This window comes from Protopterus annectens, chromosome 10.part0, assembly GCF_019279795.1.
Source record: "Protopterus annectens isolate FY-2018-M chromosome 10.part0, PAN1.0, whole genome shotgun sequence".
Classification (NCBI taxonomy): domain Eukaryota; kingdom Metazoa; phylum Chordata; order Ceratodontiformes; family Protopteridae; genus Protopterus; species Protopterus annectens.
This window is the reverse complement of record NC_056744.1, coordinates 1,194,872,388-1,194,894,952: the sequence shown is the minus strand read 5'-3', so window position 1 is coordinate 1,194,894,952 and position 22,565 is coordinate 1,194,872,388.

Sequence of the window (22,565 nt, the reverse complement as noted above, 5' to 3'; positions counted from 1 at the left end):
TCTGATGGTAGTAATGGTTTGTGGTGAAGTAAATGGTGATTGCAGTACATAGTGGATAACAAAACCAATAAAGTCTGTCAGCAGTGCGAGTGTAAGCTAAGCTACAGCATGGATGAGTAAATCCAGCCAGAAAAATGCAGGAGAAAACAAGAAGAGGATGGACTAGAACGTTTAACCATGCATGTGAAAGGTAAACAAATAAACACAAAGCCAAACTGCAACACAGTAGCAAATAAACTCTGTGCCTGTTTATTACACAACTGCATGTACACAACCTAAATAAATGTGAAATGGACTGCAGATGTGAAAGAGAGGCTAAAGACACATGCCATGTCAGAGGCAACAGGTATGTGTTGTTGTATATGTATGACCTTCACTGGATAAAGAGAATCCAATCAGAAAGCTAAGTCAGTGCATATACACACATCAATGACATGGAATAATAATCAGAAAGTAAGGTATACAGATTGCTAGATAAGGAATTCAGCTTGTGCCTAGGAATGAAGTAAAAAAAGTCCTGTTTAGTATTCAAAATGCAAGTACAACAGGAAAAATTACTTTGCCTGCATGAACGCTGCAAGTGTATAATAGTGAAATCGTTGCACATGGTATTATTTTAACAGTACACTACATGATAGTGATGCTATGTAGAGGACATTAAATGTATGCCATGTATATGTGCAACATATATGACAAAAGTAAAACAGGAGAGGGAGATAGACAGTAGAGGTCTACATCAATAAGGAAATGCAGGCAAATATAAAGCTGGACAACTGTATACAATGGGACACAATCCACATGCATATGTTTACTACATAGAGTGGTATGGATGTCCACCCAAGCTACATTGAAGTGAATGGCTAACTTAAGTCACATGGGTTGACAGCATAGCTGATGGCTCTAAACATGTCAGTGTACATATTTCACAAACACAGTAATGTGCAACAAGTAAACAGTAAAATACACAGGTAGACATTAAATTCCTTATTATATATATATATATATATATATATATATATATATATATATATATATATATATATATATATATATGGGTCTACTTCAATTGATTGAACTTTTACAAGTTCGAACCGCATATGGCCGAGACCTGTAAAACTTGGCCGAGACTTGTAAAAGTTCGAAAACTGACGTAAAACCAGAAAAAAGCAAAAAAAACGCAAAATTAAAGGTTTATAGCAGGGGGCAAGCCCCCTGCACCCCCAACACCCCCTTACTTAAATATATCAACTTCGAGATCGCACTACATTTCGGAAATGGGAGATCTTCCCTTTCCGCTCTGTACAGAGATCTCCATTCAGTCAGATCGGACTTTTATAAGTTCTAACATATGGTCTCGGCCATATGTGGTTCGAACTTATAATATATATATATATAAGTAAAATATTCAACAAGGAGATGAATATAGAAACCACAGTAGGTGACTCAGTAAAAGTTTATTAGGGCTTTTGTCCACCAGTTTTACAATGAACTTCTTCAAAAAAAATCAAAAACACAAAATATCTGCTTTTTATAAAAGCCCACCAGGTACTAATGATTGGCATCAGTGAATACATTCATTTAAAGGAACAGTAACAATAAATTACATTCAAGTAATAAAAAATCCAGATAAACAGTATGTATACTGATGAGCCCTCTATAGGTGATTAATTTGGCCCACTCAACTTCACTAACTAACAGTAATTGTAATAAAACTAATTATTGAAAGCATTCAAATAAATACATAACAAGTTTACATATATTCACATATATGCACACATATTACCTTCATTTTATTTATTTATTTGACATTTGTTTACCGGGAAAGTCTGACGAAGCTGAAAAGTGCCCATTTTAAGTAGTGGCCCAGGGAAAAAGTTCCAGAGTCACAATCTATCAAAAATCAATTACAGATATTTTAAATCATAAAGTATCATGCAACACTACAAAATATGAGTGAAAAAATGTTATAATGAGAAAAACATAGGGCATACGTTTCATAGTAGACTGCAATGAAAAACAATAACATAAGTTGGAGAAAAGAATGGAATGAAAAACTGATTAGTCATGCAAAGATTAGTATGTGATAAATGAGATCTGAGGCAATTCTAATAAGATATAATCGGTTCATTATGCCATATCACAGTAATGTATGACCACATGTAGATGTAACAACATATGTGAAGAAAGGCATTTCAGTACATAATAATGTAAAAAACACTGTCATCATACACTCATGTGCAGTACATCCCTGTCATAAAACACTATGTGACGGCCACCTGAATACTCTGAAAAACATTTTATGCTGTTAACATGACAAACAAATGACAATAACTATGACATGTTTATTTATTTATTTATTTATTTATTTACATTTGTTGACCGGGAGTGTCCGATTGGACGTAGGTCCATTTTCAGCGGAGGCCCAGGGAGAAAAGCTCCACAGTTAAAATAAACAGACAGTAGTTACATTGGATTGCATAGCAATTAACAATTTAACATAGCAATTACTTACAAGATATTTACAGATGAAGAACATAGTACATCAGTAGACAACTAGAATCTTTATATGTGAAGTACATAACAGACATTAACAAATGTTACAATAAGAAGTTCTTGCTGCATAATAAGTACTAGGCTTATGAGCATCTGAGCTTGCTATAATCAAGGTAGTTAGTGGGGTGGACAGAAAGGTAGTGGTTGGATTGGGAGGGTGATATTAGAGTGGGAGTTGCAAGGGCATAGCCAGCATGTTTTTAGGTGCGCTTTTAGTAAAGTTTTGAGGTGGGTGCATGATGGTACGGAGGTAATTGTGGGTGGGAGGGAGTTCCATAATTTGGCTATGGTGCAAGAGAATAGTGCTTCACCAGCAGAGTTATTGGCTTTAGTGATCTGCAAGTGATTTTTGTTGCTGGATCTTAGTGGTCTGGTGGTGCAATAGGGTTGGAGTAGATTCTGGAGGGATGGGACATTTAGTGGGATGGTTTACTAGTTTGTGGGTGAGTGATAGTTGATACCATTGAAAGAGGTGAGGGAATTCAAGCCAGCCCAGTTCAGCAAGTGAGAGACAGTGGTGACTACGGTAGGATGCCCCTGTGGCAAATTTGGCGATTTTGTTATAGCAGGTCTCTAGCTTGTTTAGATTGCATTGCCTCAGGTTGGTATATATTGGAGAGACATAAAGTAGGGTGGAGATAAGGTGGGAATTTGCTATTGAAATCTTTGCTGCTTTGGTGAGAAGTTGCTTATTTCTGTATAATGCTCCTAGTTTTTTGTGGACTTTTTTATGGTCATGGATATGTGAATGTCAAATTTTAGTTTATTGTCTATTTCCACTCCTAGCAATTTGGTGTGTGCAGTTGGGGATATAGTGGTGCTGTCTTTTGCTGTGATGTTAAAGTGAGAGTTGTTTTGAGTATGTTTGGTGGGTTGGAAAATGACTAGTTTAGTTTTGTTTGGGTTGAGTATTAATTGGGCATTGGATAAGCAAGTTTCAACAGAGGAAAAGGCTTCCTGTGTGACCTTTTGCAGTTTGGGTAGGGATTGGGCTGAACAGATGATGGTTGAGTCATCTGCGTATTGTATGAGTGTGCCATGTTTGGTGACAGAGGCTAGATTATTGGGGAAAACAGAGAAGAGTAGGTGTCCAAGGATGGATCCTTGGGGAACCCCTATGGAAACAGGTAGTTGGGGAGATATGTCATTCTGCCATACAACGGATTGTTGGTGGTCAGACAGGTAACTCTGAAACCAGTTGGTGACTGATTGAGAGAAGGATAGGTTATTGAGGACAGAGATGAGTTGTTTGTGTGGGACCATGTCAAATGCTTTAGATAGGTCTAGGAAAGTAGTAGAGGAGAGATAGCCATTGTTTTTATGCTGAAGAATAGTGTTAGTAAAGGAGAGTAAGGCAGTGGTGGTGCTATGGTTTGGTCGGAAACCATGCTGAGTACTGGAAAGGAGGTTGTTAGTAAGGAGGTAGTCTGAGACATGAGAATGTATGCATCTCTCTAGTATTTTGGAGAGTGAAGAGAGAATAGCTATGGGGCGGTAATTGGTTAGTTCTGTGGAGTGGCCGCCTTTGTGGAGGGGAATTATATGTGATGCTTTCCACAGTGTGGGAACGTAACTTTCTGACAGAGATCAGTTAATCAAGATGGATACTGGGTAGGCCAAAGCATCAGCTGCGATTTGTAGGTACTCACTTAGGAGGTTGTCTGCTGCTAATTTGGTGGGCTTAAGTTTAGTTAAGAATTTTTTTATGTTGGAGGTAGGTACATGAGAAAAAGAAAAGGCAGTGGGGAGATTACTAGTTGAAGGTGTGGGTTGGAGGGGAGGGGGGTTGTGTTGTTTAGCTAGTGATAGTATGGTTTGTGTGAAGTGTGTATTGAATGAGGTAGCAATATTTTTGGAGGAGTGAGGGGTGTTAGGAGGAGGGTTACTGACTTTACCTGGGTGGAGGGTGGAGTTTATGAAGGACCAGAATTGTTTGGGGCTGTGTTGGGAGGAGTCTAGGGCAGACTGGTAGTATTGGAATTTGTCCTGTTTTATTAGCTTTTTAACTCTGTTGCGTAGTTCTAGGAATTTCTGTCTAGTTGAGGGGGATTTGGTTTTGCGTCAGTGCTCCCAGGCTTTATCCCTGTTTTTCATTTCTGACTTAGTGATTTTCTGTAGCCATGGGGAGGGTTGTGCTTTCATTCTGGAAAGTCTTATGGGGGCATGGTAATTAAGGATGCACAGGAAGGTAGTATTAAAAAATTCAACTGCTTCATCAAGACTGAGGTACTTTAGGGGATGCCAGTTACATTCTTTGAGGGATGAGATGAATTTGAGTGGGTTAAAGTTTAGTTTTTTATGTATTTGATGGTAAATGACAGGTTTAGCTTGGTATAGTTTATTTTTGAGTAGGAATGTTGGGGAGTGATCACTGAAACTATCTGGTAAGCAGCCTGTTATATATGACTGAGGGCTCTTACTGACTAGTATCCAATCCAGGGTAGTGTGCTTGCTGGAGTTTTTATTTATCCTGGTTGGTGATTGGACTAGTTGGGTGATGCCATGAAGGTTTACATGATGGGTTGGATTGTTGCCAGAACAGGATTGCCAGTCAATATTGAAATCACTTAAAATGATAGTTTCTTGGGGGAGATGGTGAGTAGACCAGCTGAGGAGGTTTTCTAGTGGAGGGATATTTTGGCCAGGTGGGAAGTAGCATCCAATTATGATGATGGTTTTGTTTTGGTTTATTTTGAGGTTGGTATATATTATTTCTTCATTGCCTATTTATGGAGCTGATGATTTTAAGATCTAGATGTTTAGATGCTGTTTAAGTATTATAGCTACACCGCCTCCTTTCTTGTTTAACCGGTTTACTCTTAGTATGCCGTAACTGGTAGGGAGTATTTGCTCACTGGTAATGTGAGGTTTTAGCCAGGTTTCTGTCAGGATGACTATATCTGGAGAGTACAAGTCTATGGTGGCATGGAGTTCATAAACTTTGTTGGATATACTTTTAATATTTAGGCTTAGTAGAAAGAAGTCACTTGGCTTTCTATTGGCTGTGATATGGGAGAAGTTTTGGTTTCTAGTCTGATTATGAGGATTGGGGTTGGAGATGGTATGGCCAGGGTTGGGGTGGATGTCTCCACTTAGGGCTAGTTTTGATATGCATGAGGTTATTAGTTTTCTGTTTTTGAATGTGTTTGTTTATTAGGGAAACTTTGTGATTGTGCTCTGTGGGTAATAGGTATGGTGGAAGGGTTACTATGTTAAGTTGTACGGATGCTTTATGTTTGAGTAATATAGCTGGTAGAATATGTGGGGGGTGCATAGGGATGGTTCTTGAGTTGGTGGGAGGGGAGATGAGTGAGGGTGAGGGTGAGACATGAGTGGTGGTGTGAGTAGTAGTATAGTGGTAGTGGTTGAGTGGGGGAATGATGGAGCTTTGGTAGGATGTAAGATAAGCAAGGAGAGTGCATGCAGTGAGCATAGGTAAGGTATGCTTGTACATGTTAGTTGAGGAGGTGTGATAGTAGTGGGAAAATAGAGGAGGTAGTGTTGGGTTAGCGCTGTGGTTGGCTATTGGAAAGATGGGAGGGTTTTGTGAGTGTAATAAAGATAGGACTACTGGGGGTGGGAGGTAATAAGGGGCAGGGTGGGGAGCAAAGCAGGTAGAGACCCTGTTAGTTGCTCTTATGAGGGGCTGGAAACAATCAGGTAACAGAGTAAACTGATAAATGAACATATAATAGTGACAAAGGGTGGTTGTAGTTTTAAAAATGGTGCCTGCCACAGGTAATATTTATTAACTTTGGGATTGGCTTAAGGTAATAAACAGGGAAGGGGGAGGGGGAAAACACGGGTGTGAGCAGGCAGTTCTTTTGCACTGCTGCTAATGAGCCAAAGCAAAGACATGTTTGTGTTTAAGAAATAATTAGAATTGACCAAGGACTGCTCTGAAACTGTAAGTAATTTCTTAACCATTTCTCAGGTGGAAAAACAGGATAAATGTGTATCAGTAGGCTACTGTGGTCTCAGTTTAAATTAACAAACACACAGTATTGATCAGTTATGGATACTATTTGCTAACAGAAGGGAATAAGAGAAAAAGTGGAAGATGAGTGTGTGTGTGTGTGTGGGGGGGGGGGGGCTGCTTACAAGCCAAAGCACAGTGCTCTCCAGGGGAAAATGAATATTGGCTCAAACAGGTAGACACATACTCAAAGTTAACTTTAGCTGTTTGCAGACAGTTCAGACCTGGACTGCACTTTTCTTATAAGAATGATAATGGTGGTACCGCAGTTGAATACTTGAGTGGTGTTAGGTCTAGAAAAGAAGAGTACAGAGAGGAGTAAGCACTTTTGAGATGGTAAAGATATATTATAAAGATTACAAAAACACAAACTGAGCAAATAGCTACTGCATGCAGGAAAATATGTATTGAACCAACTACTAGTATATGCAGATACTGAGCCAATTGGAAAAACATCTGTTAGAAGAAACCTCATTAGACAGTTATGCAATCACAGATAAAAATATAACGAGCAGCACTCTGTCCGCTAGCGAACATGTTTGCTGACGATATATCACAATACAATACAGGTGTCATTTAAACATATATATCACACATATATCAGACATTATGGCCCATAATGTGTCTTTATGCTTTGTATAATATAAATAACTGTGGGTAGCAGATATATAGTCAGGATCATGCAACATTTCCAGTGTCCTATTATCAATGTGTATGGATGATATTCATAAAAGGCCATGTGTGGGACACTATGACCATCACAGAGTGTTCTCACTTTACTCCAGTGAGTTACATGTCATGCAATACACAGTTCATTTGGTAAAATGCCGTTATTACTTGTGCATGTATGAAAGAGCCATCAGTATGCCTGAAACGGGTGCCCTACAGAAGCTCGAAATACTGAAATCTCGAATTTCAGTATCTATAGCCCAAGCAGCCGAATCCACATAACATAGAAGCACAAAATTCAAAACTTCGAATACTGGAGGTTTTGAATTTTGCGCTTCTAAACTTCTGCTGTGGTCATGTATTCAGGTAAGTGTGTGTGTGTGTGTGTGTGTGTGTGTGTGTGTGTGTGTGTGTGTGTGTGTGTGCGTGTTAAAGGGTTTGGGTAGGGGCTGTGGTGTGTGTCAGTGTGTTTTGTTGCTGTGATATGTGTGTGTGTGTGTGTGTGTGTGTGTGTGTGTGTGTGTGTGTGTGTGTGTGTGTGTGTGTGTGTGTGTGAGGAGACTGTAGCTTGTGTGGTGGTGTTTTGTGTGTGTTTCTATGTAGAGCGACCTCAGAGTGAGAATATTTAAGTAGGGGAGTGTGGCGGGCACAGCTCTGCTTTCATGTAGTAGAGTGATTGTGTGTGCTTGTGTGGAGGATGGTGTGTGTGTGTGTGTGTGTGTGTGTGTGTGTGTGTGTGTGTGTGTGTGTGAGTGTGTGTGTGTGTGTGTGTGTGTGTGTGTGTGTGTGTGTGTGTGTGTGTGTGTGTGTGTGTCTGTAGTAAAACCATGAAATTCCTGGGCTCGAGATGCTGAAATTCGAGATTTCAGTATTTCGAGCTTCTGAAGTGAAACTGCCTGAAACATATATAAAAACAGAGCACATATACAGATTCGTCACACATTAAGATAAGCATGGTTTGGGGGCGGAGCCTAGATGGCCAACTGAGAGCAGTGAATTTTGAGAGCTCCATAAACTAGTATAATGATATAGGAAAATTTTATTATTTTCAAGTTTAAAACGTCAGAAATCTATAGATAAACTATTAAACTACATAAATATCAATTTTGGTGGAGATATACAAGTAACTTGGAGATATACTGAGTCACTGAATATGAACAACTCAAGGAATTCTCATCTAGATGCCTCTTTGAACAAAGAACTGCAATAGATGGCATTTGCCTTACAGGAGCTATTTTGAAGATGGATGGTTTTAAAAATGACTTAGAAAACCTCAAATTAAATTCTCAAAAACAGACTGATACTCTTAAAGAACTATTACAGCAACACCATACAAAAATAACAAATATAGAGACTTCTCTAAATGACATTGAAGGGAGACTTCAAGAGGAAGAATTTCTGCTTAACAGAATACCTGGCTGCTTAACAAAATCGATGACTTAGAAAACAGGGAAAGGAGAAACAGCATAAGGATCTTTGGTCTGCCTGAAAATACTGAAGAAAAATACATTATTTCATTATTAACCTAGATTCCTGAATTTTTAGACTTGAAAGAGGGACTTTCATTTGGAATTGAAAGGGCGCATAGAGCACTAAGGAAACCTGCTTCTAACTAAACAGATACTCTACCTAGATCCATAGTTATACAATTTCTTTCATTTCTGGACAAGGAACTAATATTAAAATCTGCTTGGAGAAAATCACCCTTAAAATACAATCAAAGCCTGATAAGGTTTGACAATGATTATTCTTCCAGAATACAAGAACAAAGAAAAAAGTCTGGCCAATAATAAAACTGTTGAAACAAAACAATACTAAAGCACAGCTGGCCTTTCCAGCCAAGATAAAAATACTTTTTGCCAATAAGATGAGAACCTTTAATGACTTAGAAGAAGCTACCATATTCATCAAAAACAGCAACATAGTGTCTATCCCAGAAGAAATGGAATGGATGGCCCCTACTCTTAAAAGAATAAAAGAAACAAATCCTTGGACTGATGCTAGAAAGAAGAACAAAAAAAAAAAAAAACTGATTCCAAGACAGCTGTCCCAAAAAATAACTTACAATTACATCTCTCAAAGTATCAACTGATATGGTAAATCACTCGTCATCTGCTTTTATTTAAAAAAAGGAGGGTTTGTTAAACAAATGAGAAAGGTGTAATGATTTATTCAAAGTGTTCAAAGAATCCACAAGTTTCTATTCCCCTACTTGAACTCAGTGGATACTTATCTTGCTCATTTTTCATTGTTTTTACTTATAATAATTTAAGTAATTAATTAATTCAAAAAGGTACCATTCATCAGAGTTCAGACTCAAATGTAACAAATTAACATCATATATAATAGCAGTAACAGTAGAGTGTTTTGAAAAAGAAATACTGTCATGGAGACTAATAGCTTCTTCAGTTAAAGTATGATTTAGAAATGTCAAATATATCCTGGTTGAATAACAGTAGCAAGCTCTTAATATAAATGTCATCATTATTCTGTCTAAATATAGTTAATATCAATTATGGCGGGTATCACAGCTACAAGTGCTGTTTGATCAATCCTGATATGATGTGCATGGATGCAGCTGTGTCTGTCAGGTTGTACAAATGTCATTAGTATTCTGTCTAAACATAGTTAATATCAGTTATGGCAGGGGGTGGATAAAATTGTGATTTGGGATATTCTGGCAGAGAATAGTTTGTTTATACATCTGCTGAGTGAGAGGTGGGAAGGCTGGAAGAATGTGTTATCTCTTGTTGTGGCGGCTTGTTGGGAGGGTTTTTTTTATCTGTTTGCTCTCCGTTCTTTTCCTGGCTGCTGCCTCACTGAAAGGGAGGGAATTTAGGCTTGAAGTTGCAGTGAAGTGAAGCTTTGCTTCAGGTGCATCGCGAGCCTCTGGTATGCAGTACACAGACACACTAACAGAAACAGATGCTCCCATGTTGCTATGGTATAGGCGACAGAGTGACGATAATGCTTAATGGCTCTGAGGAGCCTCCAACATGATTCTCGGCAATGAAGTTTTTGGTTTGAAAAATATATATGTAATAAAAGGGCTATTTTAAACCACATGTACACATATTGATGGTCTCCCAACACTTTGTTTAGCTCATTAAGTTGATTCTTGATTAAAAAAAACAACAAAATAATAATAATAAGCGCGATTTTTTATTTAAAATGTGTTTTGGTCCAAACACATTAAGGACTTGCATAAGAGTGGAAGTCTGAGTTATTGTGAAAGACTAAGAGCACTTGGTCTTGTGCAGTACCCTTTGCAGTGGTCTGGGAGGTGAGCTTGATCGGACGTGTTGGGCATATGGGAATAGCTGATTCTAGGGGTGTTTGGGGTTGTTGGGAAGTGCTAGAGAGTCATCAGATTTCCTTTATAGAAATATCTGTGGGAATGGAAGGTGTGTGAGTGGTTCACTGGCAGAGTGGCCACTGCATGGAACAGGCTGATAAAATGGATCTGGACAAATATTGGTTTGGATATTTTTAAGAACAGCCTGGAAACACACCACATGAAGCAGTGAATGGTATTTTGACAAAAGTGGATGGGCATTGTTGCCCATGCTTGAAGTACTGATATGTGTGTATGTAAGGATGGAAATATACTTATAACAAATAAGAAACTAGAAGAGGTCTCATAATTTAAAGTCTATGTACTGTATAAACATGCTTGGAAGGAGCTAATAATAAGAATAAACATTACAAATTGTGGTCTCTCAAATAACTAAGCAACAGCCAAAAAAAAAAAAAAAACAGACACACAATAGTTATGTAATGTATGTTTGTTGTTGTTTGTCTTTCGGCTTTTCCCGGTTAGGGGTCACCACAGCGGACCTCCGGTCTGCTAATGATTGGCAGTAGGTTTTTACAGTGCTGAGTTGCCAGCTCAACGCCCAACCTTCAACGAAGGCACGCCCATTCACGCATGTCTTTCGGAACGCCACTCAACTGCGGGGAGAACATGCAGATTCCACACAGAAGGCACTCCAGCCAAGAATCGAATGGGAGAACCTCTTGCTGTGAGGCAACAATGCTACCGCTGCACCACCGCAGATAATAGTTATGTAATGTATGATTTTAGTAAATCTAGACATAAAATATATAATCGTCATATAAGATGAAGCAGTCTGCTGAATTTAGATATTAAAGACAGGATTTAATAACATGGGCTTGTGTATCATAACACTACTGTCTTAACTTGTCATAAATGACATAATCTACATTGAACATCAAGGGGAAGCATGATGAGTTTCTTATATGTAAATATGCATAACAAGTCATGTAATTGCTTTAACTTGAGTTGTAGTTTTTGTAACCCATGTTGACCATATATAATACTTAAGTGGTTACCAAGGTAACTAATGTTTTATACATGACATCAAACTGACAAAGTTGTTCAAGAGAAACAATAGAAGCCTGAACTTGAAATGTCACAGAATGTAACAATCATATTCTGAACAAATGGTATTAAATTGACAATAGACACTCAGTTTAATAACATGGGCTTGTGTATAATAACACTACTGTTTTAACTTGTCATAAATGACATACACTATATTGAACATCAAGGGGAAGCATGATGATTTTCTCATATAAGTAAATGTGCATAACAAGTCATATAATTGCTTTAACTTGAATTGTGGTTTTGTAACCCATCTTGACCATACATAATACTAAGGTATCAGGTAATACTTAGGTACAAGGTAAATAATATTTTATACATGACATCAAACTGACAAAGTTGTTCAAGGGAAACAATAGAAGCCTGAACTAGGAATATCACAGAATGTAACAATCACATTCTGAACAAATAGTATTAGATTGACAATAATCACTCAGTTTAACCTTTGCTGATTATACAAAATAGAATGTTGCCATTTAAATCTAAACATTTTCAGTATATGCCATAAAATGGCAATTTATGAATATGGAAAGGGAACTTGTAATCATTAATCATAATAAGTGAATTTGTTGTTTTTAACCTATAATTTCACTCATAATATGAAAAAAAAATTCTAAGCTTGTTTCCTGCCTTTCCTGTAACTAGTCAAGTCCAGATACAGATTTTCTGTAACCAAGACTGTTTGTAAGCTTCTGAGCCCCCAAAGCCTTTCTGTGTTGAAGGAAAGCCTTCTAGCTTATCAGTGGGAGTGGTAAGCACTAGGTAGCCTATCTACCACAAGAGTGATTTCTGGCCCAGAAATTGAAGTTTATTGGCCGTTTGGGCAGTATTTCCATCTCTTTCAACTTTCTATTTTAAAAGCCTGCATTTGCACTTGTTTCCCACCTTTCCTGTAACTAGTCTAGTCCAGATACAGATTTGCTGTATCCAGGACTGTTTGTAAGCTTCTGAGCCCCCCAAGCCTTTCTGTGCTGGAGGGAAGCCTTCTAGATTATCAGTGGGAGTGGTAAGCACTAGGTAGCCTATCTACCACAAGAGTAGTTTCTGGCCCAGAATTGTAGTTTATTGGCCATTTGGCAGTTTTTCCATTTCTATCAACCTACTGGTTTAAAAGCCCATGTTTGTGCTTGTTTCCCAGCTTTCTTGTAACTAGTCTAGTCCAGATACAGATGTGCTGTATCCAGGACTGTTTGTAAGCTTTTAAGCACCCCAAGCCTTTCTGTGTTGGAGGGAAGCCTTCAAGTTTATCAGTGGGAGTGGTAAGCACTAGGTAGCCTATCTACCACAAGAGTGGTTTCTGGCCCAGAAATTGTAGTTTATTGGCTGTTTGGGCAGTTTTTCCATCTCTTTCAACCTTCTAGTTTAAAAGCCTGCATTTGTGCTTGTTTCCCACCTTTCATGTAACCAGTTTAGTCCAGATGCAGATTTGCTGTATCCAGGACTGGTTGTAAGCTTCTGAGCCCCACAAGCCTTTCTGTGTTGGAGGGAAGCATTCTAGCTTATCAGTGGGAGTGGTAAGCACTAGGTAGCCTATCTACCATTGAATCCAGGTACAGATACTTAGTTTTAGCACTTGAATGTGCTTATTCATGCTCAGCACTTGTCCAGAACTTGTTGTTAGCACTAAATAAGCTACAAATTACTACAACACTCAACCTTCCTCTTTACCTAGAGGAAAACAGTTTTTTGTACTTAGTTTCCTCACTTGCTTAGAGAAAAACAGCTCTTATACTCACTTTCCTCACTTGTCTAGAGGAAAGTAGTTTTTTATTCAAGCATATCCAAGGGTCGGCTCCCAGTGTTCTCTCCTGTCTATCTGATGAATCTGGGCATATCGGGGCAATGAAGCAATTGTCTCTTGTACACAGACAACCCTCTCTTCCTACCACCCAACACCAAAACCTGTGAGAGATACACTTATCTATCCAAACTGGAAGTAAAGCTCTCTCCAACCAAGACTGAACTTGACAGTCAAGAGGAGAAAGTAAATGCTTCTATCATACCACACTCATCACATAGTCCCACTAAACCTACACCACCAAAATCCACATATAGAAACACAAACACATTCACAGAGGTTCTCAATAATAATTTGCTCAAGCAACAGAGCCCTCCAAAGCAGAAATGCAAGCAACTTCCACCCCCCAGCACAACTCAAATGACACATAGCCCACAGACTCAGTGTGCCAATAAACCACAGTCCATAAGGCAAAACAATTTACCCAACACACTAGTCATAGGTGACTCTATAGTCAGGCACACTGATGTCTCACTCACCAGGCTAAACAAGCAGAAGGTTACTGTCAGCTGCCTGTCGGGTGCCAGGATCTGCCACATAACCCACACACTCAGGTCACTCCACAACAAGTGCAAACATGACTCTGTCATTGTCTATGTTGGTGTGAACAACCTGAGATGTACCTCCCTGGGCTACATGAAAAGAGACATGGAAGAGCTCTCCAATCTTGTAGCTCAGGCAGGTATGACCCTAGCCCTGAGTAGCATCCTGCCATAGACCAGAATGATACCAGAGTACAAGAACAAAATGATTGACTTCAAAAATTGGCTAAGCTTCTGGTGTCATTCTAAGGGGATCCAGCATCTGTCTGCCTGGAACGACATGGTCGACAGACCACGATGCTTTGCCAGAGATGGCTTGCACCTGTCAACCCTGGGATTCTGGATACTGGCTAAGGATCTTGCCACCCCTATAGTGCCTTTTTTAGGCAAGGTACAAATGACAAATACACTACCGTAACAGGAACAGGCAAGCAAAAACTGAGGGTAATGCTACTCAATGCTAGAAGTCTAAAACCTCAAAATGCACTCAATCGAGGCACTCCTTAAAATGGAGAACATCATTATCTGTGCAGTGACTGAGATCTGGTACAAGGCTCTAGAGAGCACCCCTGAATTACCAGGCTATAACTCATACCACACTTTTTGGCCATCTAACCTGGACCAGAACACCAAAGGTGGAGGTGTGTCCATATTCATTATGGATATCCACACCTCCAGGCTAGTTGCACAGCATAATGCATCCGAGGCTGTCCAAGTGCAACTAACTCTGGGCAAACCTGCAATCCAAATTGTAGCTTGCTACAGATCCCCCACCATGCCGCAGGATTCCCACTCCTCTTTTCTTGATATACTGGAAAATATTAGGGTTCAACCAAACACTCTAATAATGGGTGATTTCAACTACCCCACCATTAACTGGGAAAACAACTCATGTACCAACTACTTTGCTCAATGTTTTCTGGAATTCATAAATTCCAGTGCCCTGATCAAGTTATCCACACCACCACCAGGGGCAACAATAACCTGGACCTAGTCATTACCAGCATGAGTGACTTGTGTTCCACACCTGAAGTCAACTCCTCATTGGTCAGATCAGACCATAAGCTAATCACCCTAGATATCCGCATCCCGCCCCCACCCACCATTAAGGAAACTATGGTAAAAAATGTATCCAAAGCCAACTTCATGCTTCTTAGACAGAAGTGGTGAACTTCATGACACCTATGCAGATGGACAATACAATTACAACTGCTGAATCCTACACAAATGCACTCTATAAGCACTTACACGAGTGCATGGATTGTGCTATCCCAAACAGAAGCAAGACGATATCCTCCAAAAAAAGGAAGCCAATCTGGTGGTCCCCTGCCATAAACAAACTCTACAACAGAAGGAAGAAACTGTTGCAAAAGAGAGTAAAATCCCATGAGTGGAGGAGCTCCCTGGTCAGCCTCAGTAAGAAGCTGAGATCCCTTATAAGATCCTCTAAAGCTAGCTATGAAAACAAAATCACCACTGATTCTAAGGGCAACCACAAAGCATTCTATAGCTATGTCAAGAATCTCAATGGCAACACCCAGATCTGCTCTGAGTTACAACACAATGGCATGAAAATTACAGAACCAACTGACATTGCCAACATCCTGGCAGATAGGTTCAGTGCTAACTTTACCCCCCTCTCATCCCTAAAGGGCTCATATCTTTACAGGAAGAATGCAGAGTCCCTGTAATCACATCTATGCAGGTAAAAGCTACACTCTCTAAAACCAAAAACACAGCATCCACGGGACCGGACAACATACCAGGCTGTGTGTTACATGAACTTTAGAACAAACTGGGTCCCCACCTAAGCACCATGTTTAATCATAGTCTCACGTCAGGCTTTGTGCCCACTGAATGGTGCACAGCAACAGTTATCCCACTGCACAAAGGGGGAGCCACCAATGATCATGGGAACTATAGCCCTATTAGCCTGGTGAGCCTGGTCTGCAAGGCCTTGGAACGTATCATCATGGAACTCATAAACAAAGACATTGGTAACCTCCAAACTCTGGACCCCACCCAGTTCAGGTTTGTGAAAGGCATATCATGCCTTCTGAACCTGATCGACTTCCTTGAGACAGTCACCAAAGCCGTAGAGGAGGGTAAGGTGGTACACACAGCCTATCTTGACCTCGCCAAGGCTTTCAACACCATCCCCCATTCTGGAATTATAGCTAAACTCACTAAACTAGGTATAAATCCCTACATCACAAGATGGGTTGCCAACTGGCTCACTGACAGAACCCACACTGTAAAAGTTGCAGACTCCAAATCTGACTTCAAACCAGTGACAAGTGGAGTACCAAAGGGTCAGTCTTGGGACCTCTCCTGTTTAGTATCTACTTCTCTGAAGTATAGGCTAACACAGAAGGCCTCTGGTTAATGAAGTTCACAGATGACTGCAAACTAGGAGCCATAATCAAGTCCCCAAATGATGTGGATATCCTACAGAAGGGCCTCACTGAGACAGATGCCTGATATCAGAGGCATTACCTCAAGCTAAATGCCAAAAAGTGCATTGTCATCCCCTTTGGTAAAAACTCTGTACCCATGAACTACCACATAAACGGTAGTCTACTTAATGCTGAATGTGTGATAAGAGACCTTGGGACCCAGGTGGACAGTGGTCTCTCCTTTGATAATCACATCGCCACAGTAGTCAGGAAATCCTTCTATGTGGCACACCTCTTCACAAAAGGGTTATCATCCAGGAAAAAAGAGGTCATTGTTTGCCTCTACTCGGCACTCATTAGACCCATTATAGAGTAAAATGCCCCTTTTGGAATGTACCTCACAAGACATCTGCAGCAGCTGGAAAGGCCACATAAGTACCTCACAAAGAGGATTACTGACCTCAAGCAGATGCCCTACATTGACCATCTCAAAAAACTCCAACTTTACTCTGTAGCATATCACCTACTCTGAGGAGATCTCTGCCTAACATATAAAGCCATGTTAAACCCAGAACTGTTGGACATGGTACACCTAAAGAAATCCCAATCCCTCTGGGCTACATGCTCTAGGGACCTAAACCTTGCCACCACAATAAACAGGACATACTGGGGGGATAGATTCTTGTCCCAGAGACTTCCTATACTCTGGAAGAAGCTACCCATCTATGTCAAGCAAAGTTCCTCATTAGCACTTTTCAAGAAAAATCTTGATGAGTGGATGGGAAATAGGAAATACACCCTGGGGATCACTTATGTGGCTCTGCTCGACAGGGGCACAGGAAATTAACTTTCTTGGGTGGCGTAAGCCATGGAACCTTGTTGGCTTGGGTTACTTAGGCTCTTGGGCCAATAGCCTAGTACCTACCTATGAAAATCCTTATGTGTATTAAATGGGGGGAACAGCGATGCACTGATAATTAAAATGCACTCATTTTCATCAATGTTCACATAAAACAAATTTGATGCTTTAAGTAAGTTAGCAACAAACAAAGTGATTACTTAAATGCTGGCAAACAATGAAATATAACTTCTGATATATCCAGTAAAATGCATTGTATTATAAACATTAGATATAAATATTATTACCATCTATTTATATTAAGTAATATGTTTTGAAAGACTTCATCAATAAGGGTGGATATGTTAAATAGCTGTGTGTTACAATCGTTTACTGAGGTTTTATATATGATACATTCTAATTTACTATGATTGAATTGCTTGTCATCTATCTTTCATGTAAATATTAATTGCTTATACAATAAGTAGAAATTTATACTGCATTATAATTCTGTCTAAGCTACAATAGTACTATATCTGTTCAAAATAATATAAATATTGCTTATTCATATTACAAATATTCTCCATATGATAATTCAATTTATAGAGCTCAGATGTTCTGGATTGTCAAAGTATGAGTGATAATCTGATGGACTTAGGTTTATCTATCAGATTTGGAATTATTTTCATTCCATGGCTAGTGTGGATCTTAGTTTTGTTAACATTTATTTAAATTTATTTCACAAAAACATTTTTAGCATGCCTGACCAAAACATTTATTTATCAGAGGAAAATGTTTAATAGTCACAATAAAACAAAAAATACATAGTCTAAATTACCTAAGATGGATTTAACTTTATTATCTTTAAATATCAATGACTTAAACAATCCTAGCAAGATATCAAAACTATTGAAATATTTAAAACTGATCAAAGCATAACTTGTCTTCCTTCAAGAAACTCATTTCAGAACAAATGACAATTACAAACAGAATCCTAAGGACTATATGATATTGGCACAATCCTTTTATAAGAGAAAGACAAAAGGGGTAACAATTTTATGGAAAACAAATGTGATTAACCCAGAAATCATGTATAAGTATGAAGATAAAGAAGGCCTTATGGCATTTGTAATGGTTAAATATAATAACAGAATATGGACCCTAGCCAGTCTATATCGGTTCCCAGAAATTGGAGCAGGAACTGTTAAAAAACACTTGGATTTCATTTCCAATAATTATAAAGGCAACTTAATATTAGGAGGAGATTTCAACTGTATATTTGATATTTCTGACACTGCAAATAAAAGACCGCTGCGTACATCTGCTGTATCTAAAGCTTTAAAAAAGTGGGTAGAATCATTTCATCTTGTAGATACTTTCACATTTAAAGAAGATACATTTTTGTTGTTTTCCCATCAAGATCACAGATTTGGTACCCAAACTAGAATAGATAAAATATTTGCTGCCTATTATTTGCACTCTAAAATCATTAATTTCTCAATCACTCCCTGCCCTTTTCAGACCACAATTCATTGATACTAAATCTTCAAAATGGATACAAATCATTAATCTTTCACTCCAGAATTCCAGCATATATAACTAAAATTAAAGAGTTCAAACCCTGGTTATTATCTGAATTACAGTTATTCTTAGATATTAATTATACCACAGAGATCAATAAAATAATGATATGGGACTCGTTAATAACTTACATATATGGTAAAATCCTAACTTGGTATAAAAAAAATCAGAGAATGGGATTCTGAATTATTAGATCTACAATCCAAACTTTTGTCTGTAAAAGCTGAAAAAAATCAAAATCATTTGCAGATGAAAAACAAAGTAGAAGTATTAAACAATAAATACAATGAAATTCTAACACATAAAACTAGTTTAGCTTTAGAAAAACTAAAAATTAATACCTGGGCCACTTCTCCCAAATATCTACATAATTTATCCACAAGCATCAAAATACAATCAAAAGCTAATAACATTGAAAGTATCTTCCATGAAAAGAAAGGGAAAAATATCTCGGATATAGGTGACATTCTTGATGCCTATAGAAATGACTATATGGAACATTTCCAAAAAGAAAATATACATATCGATCAATTAAATCTAGATGAAAAATGTTCTAATATAAAAAATGCCAGAAAAATTAAAACTAAATCTGCAGGCACCCATATCCTACAAAGAAATTACAGATACAATAAAAGAGGGTAAAAATAGTAAAGCTTCAGGTATAGATGCCATAATTATTGAAATATATAAATTTTTTCCTTCAAAAATACTATCCCTCTTCCATAAAACTCTATTACAAATTCAGTCACAAGCTTTAATACCACCCTCTTGGAGATATTCCTTAAACACACCGATCCTAAAGGAAAACAAATCTCCAAACCTCTGTACCTCATATAGACCTATATCATTATTAAATAATGACTATAAGACATTTATGACAATATTAACTAACAGAATGAAAATGCTACTATCCAAAACAATAAATAATGATAATACTGGATTTATATATCATAGACACACACATGACAATATTAAAAGGATAATTTCTCTTATAGGTTATGTTAATAAAGAAAATAAACACTCATAATTGGCTTAGATATGCCACTGGGGATGCACAAGTCAGTGCATTTCTTTGTGTCGGTCCCAAGCCCGGATAAATGGGGAGGGTTGTGTCAGGAAGGGCATCTGGCATAAAATCTTGCCAAATCATACATGCAGACAACAGTACAGAAATACATACTGGATCGGTCGAGGCCCAGGTTAACAATGATCACCACCAGTACAGTTGGCCAACAGGGTGCTGGCAGAAATTGGGCTACTGTTGGCCGGAGGAGAAGAGGGGGAAGGCATGCCTGAAGGCAGGTAAAGGCTAGGACTGTGATAGTGAGGGTCTGAACTTTGAATGTTGGCAGTATGACTGGTATAGGGAGAGAACTAGCTGATATGATGGACCAAAGGAAGGTTGGTATATTGTGTGCGCAAGTGACCAGATGGAAGGGGAGCAAGGCTAGGTGTATCGGAGGTGGTTTCAAATTGTTTTATCATGGTGTGGATAGAAGGAGAAATGGCGTAGGCATTATCCTGAAGGAACAGTATGCTAAGAGTGTTTTGGAGGTGAAAAGAGTGTCAGATAGAGTGATGCTTATGAAGCTAAAAACTGAGGGCGTAATGATGAATGTTGTTAGTGCATATGCTCCACAAGTTGGATGTGCGATGGATGAGAAAGAAAAATTTTGGAGTGAGTTGGATGAAGTGGTGATGACTGTACCCAAGGGTGAGAGATTGGTGATTGGAGCAGATTTCAATGGGCATGTTGGTGAAGGGAACATAGGGGATGAGGAAGTGATGGGTAGGTATGGTGTTAAGCAAAGGAATGCAGAAGGTCAGATGGTAGTGGATTTTGCAAAAAGGATGGACATGGCTGTGATGAATACGTATTTTAACAAGAGGGAGGAGCATAGGGTGACATACAAGAGTGGAGGAAGATGCACACAGGTGGATTATATCTTATGTAGAAGGGCCAGTCTGAAGGAGATTGGAGACTGTAAAGTGGTGGCAGGGGAAATTGTAGTTAGGCAGCATAGAATGGTGGTTTGTAGGATGACACTGGTGATCAAGAAGAGGAGGAGGAGTGTGAGGGCAGTACCAAGGATCAAATGGTGGAAATTGAAAAAGGGTAATTGTGAGGTGATGTTCAGGGAAGAGTTAAGAGAGGCACTGGGTGGCAGTGAAGAGTTACCGAATAGCTGGGTAACTATAGCAGAACTAGTAAGAGAAATGGCTAGAAAGGTGCTTGGTGTGACATCTGGAAAGAGGAAGGAGGACGAGGAGACCTGGTGGTGGAATGAAGAAGTACAGGAGAGTATACAGAGAAAGTGGCTGGCGAAGAAGAAGTGGGATTGTCAAAGAGATGAAGAAAGTAGACAAGAGTATATGGAGATGAGATGCATGGCAAAGAGAGAGGTGGCGAAGGCAAAGGATAAGGCGTATGAAGAGTTGTATAAAAGGCTGGACACTAAGGAGGGAGAAAAGGACCTGTACCGATTGGCTAGACAGAGGGACCGAGCTAGTAAAGATGTGGAGCAGGTAAGGGTGATAAAGATAATGAGGGAAACATACTCACAAGCAAGGAAAGTGTGTTGAGCAGATGGAAAGAGTACTTTGAGGGGTTGATGAATGAAGAGAATGAGAGGGAGAGAAGGTTGGATGATGTGCGGATAGTGAATCATGATGTGCAGTGAATTAGCAAGGATAAAGTAAGGATAGCTATGAAGAGGATGAAGAACGGAAAGGCTGTTGGTCCAGATGACATACCTGTGGAAGCATGGAGGTGTTTAAGTTAAATGGCAGTGGAGTTTTTAACTAGATTGTTTAATGAAATCTTGGAAAGTGAGAGGATGCCTGAGGAGTGGAGAAAAAGTGTTTTGGTACCGATTTTTAAGAATAAGGGTGATGTGCAGAGCTGTAGTAACTACAGAGGGATTAAACTGATCAGTCACAGCATGAAGTTATGGGAAAGAGTAGTGGAAGCTAGGTTAAGAAGGGAAGTGATGATTAGTGATCAGCAGTATGGTTTCATGCCAGGAAAGAGCACTACAGATGCAATGTTTGCTCTGAGAGTGTTGATGGAGAAGTACAGAGAAGGTCAGAAGGAGCTGCATTGTGTCTTTGTGGATTTGGAGAAAGCATATGACAGGGTGCCTAGAGAGGAGTTGTGGTATTGTATGAGGAAGTCGGGAGTGTCAGAGAAGTATGTAAGAGTGGTACAGGATATGTATGAGGGTAGTGTGACAGTGGTGACATCTGCGGTGTGACTGACGGAGGCATTTAAGGTGGAGGTGTGATTACATCAAGGATCAGCTCTGAGCCCTTTCTTATTTGCAATGGTGATGGACAGGTTGACAGACGAGATCAGACAGGAGTCCCCGTGGACTATGATGTTTGCAGATGACATTGTGATCTGTAGTGAGAGTAGGGAACAGGTGGAGGAGACCCTGGAGAGGTGGAGATATGCTCTAGAGAGAAGAGGAATGAAGGTCAGCAGGGCTAAGATAGAATATATGTGTGTGAATGAAAGGAAGGATAGAGGAATGGTGAGGATGCAAGGAGTAGAGGTGGGGAAGGTGGATGAGTTAAAGTACTTGGGATCAACAGCTCAGAGTAATGGTGAGTATGGAAGAAAGGTGAAGAAGAGAGTACAGGCAGGATGGAGTGGGTGGAGAAGAATGTCAGGAGTGATTTGTGACAGACAAGTACCAGTAAGAGTGAAAGGGAAGGTCTACAAGAGGGTAGTGAGACCAGCTATGTTATATGGGTTGGAGACAGTGGCATTGACAAAAAGGCAGGAGTCAGAGCTTGACGTGGCAG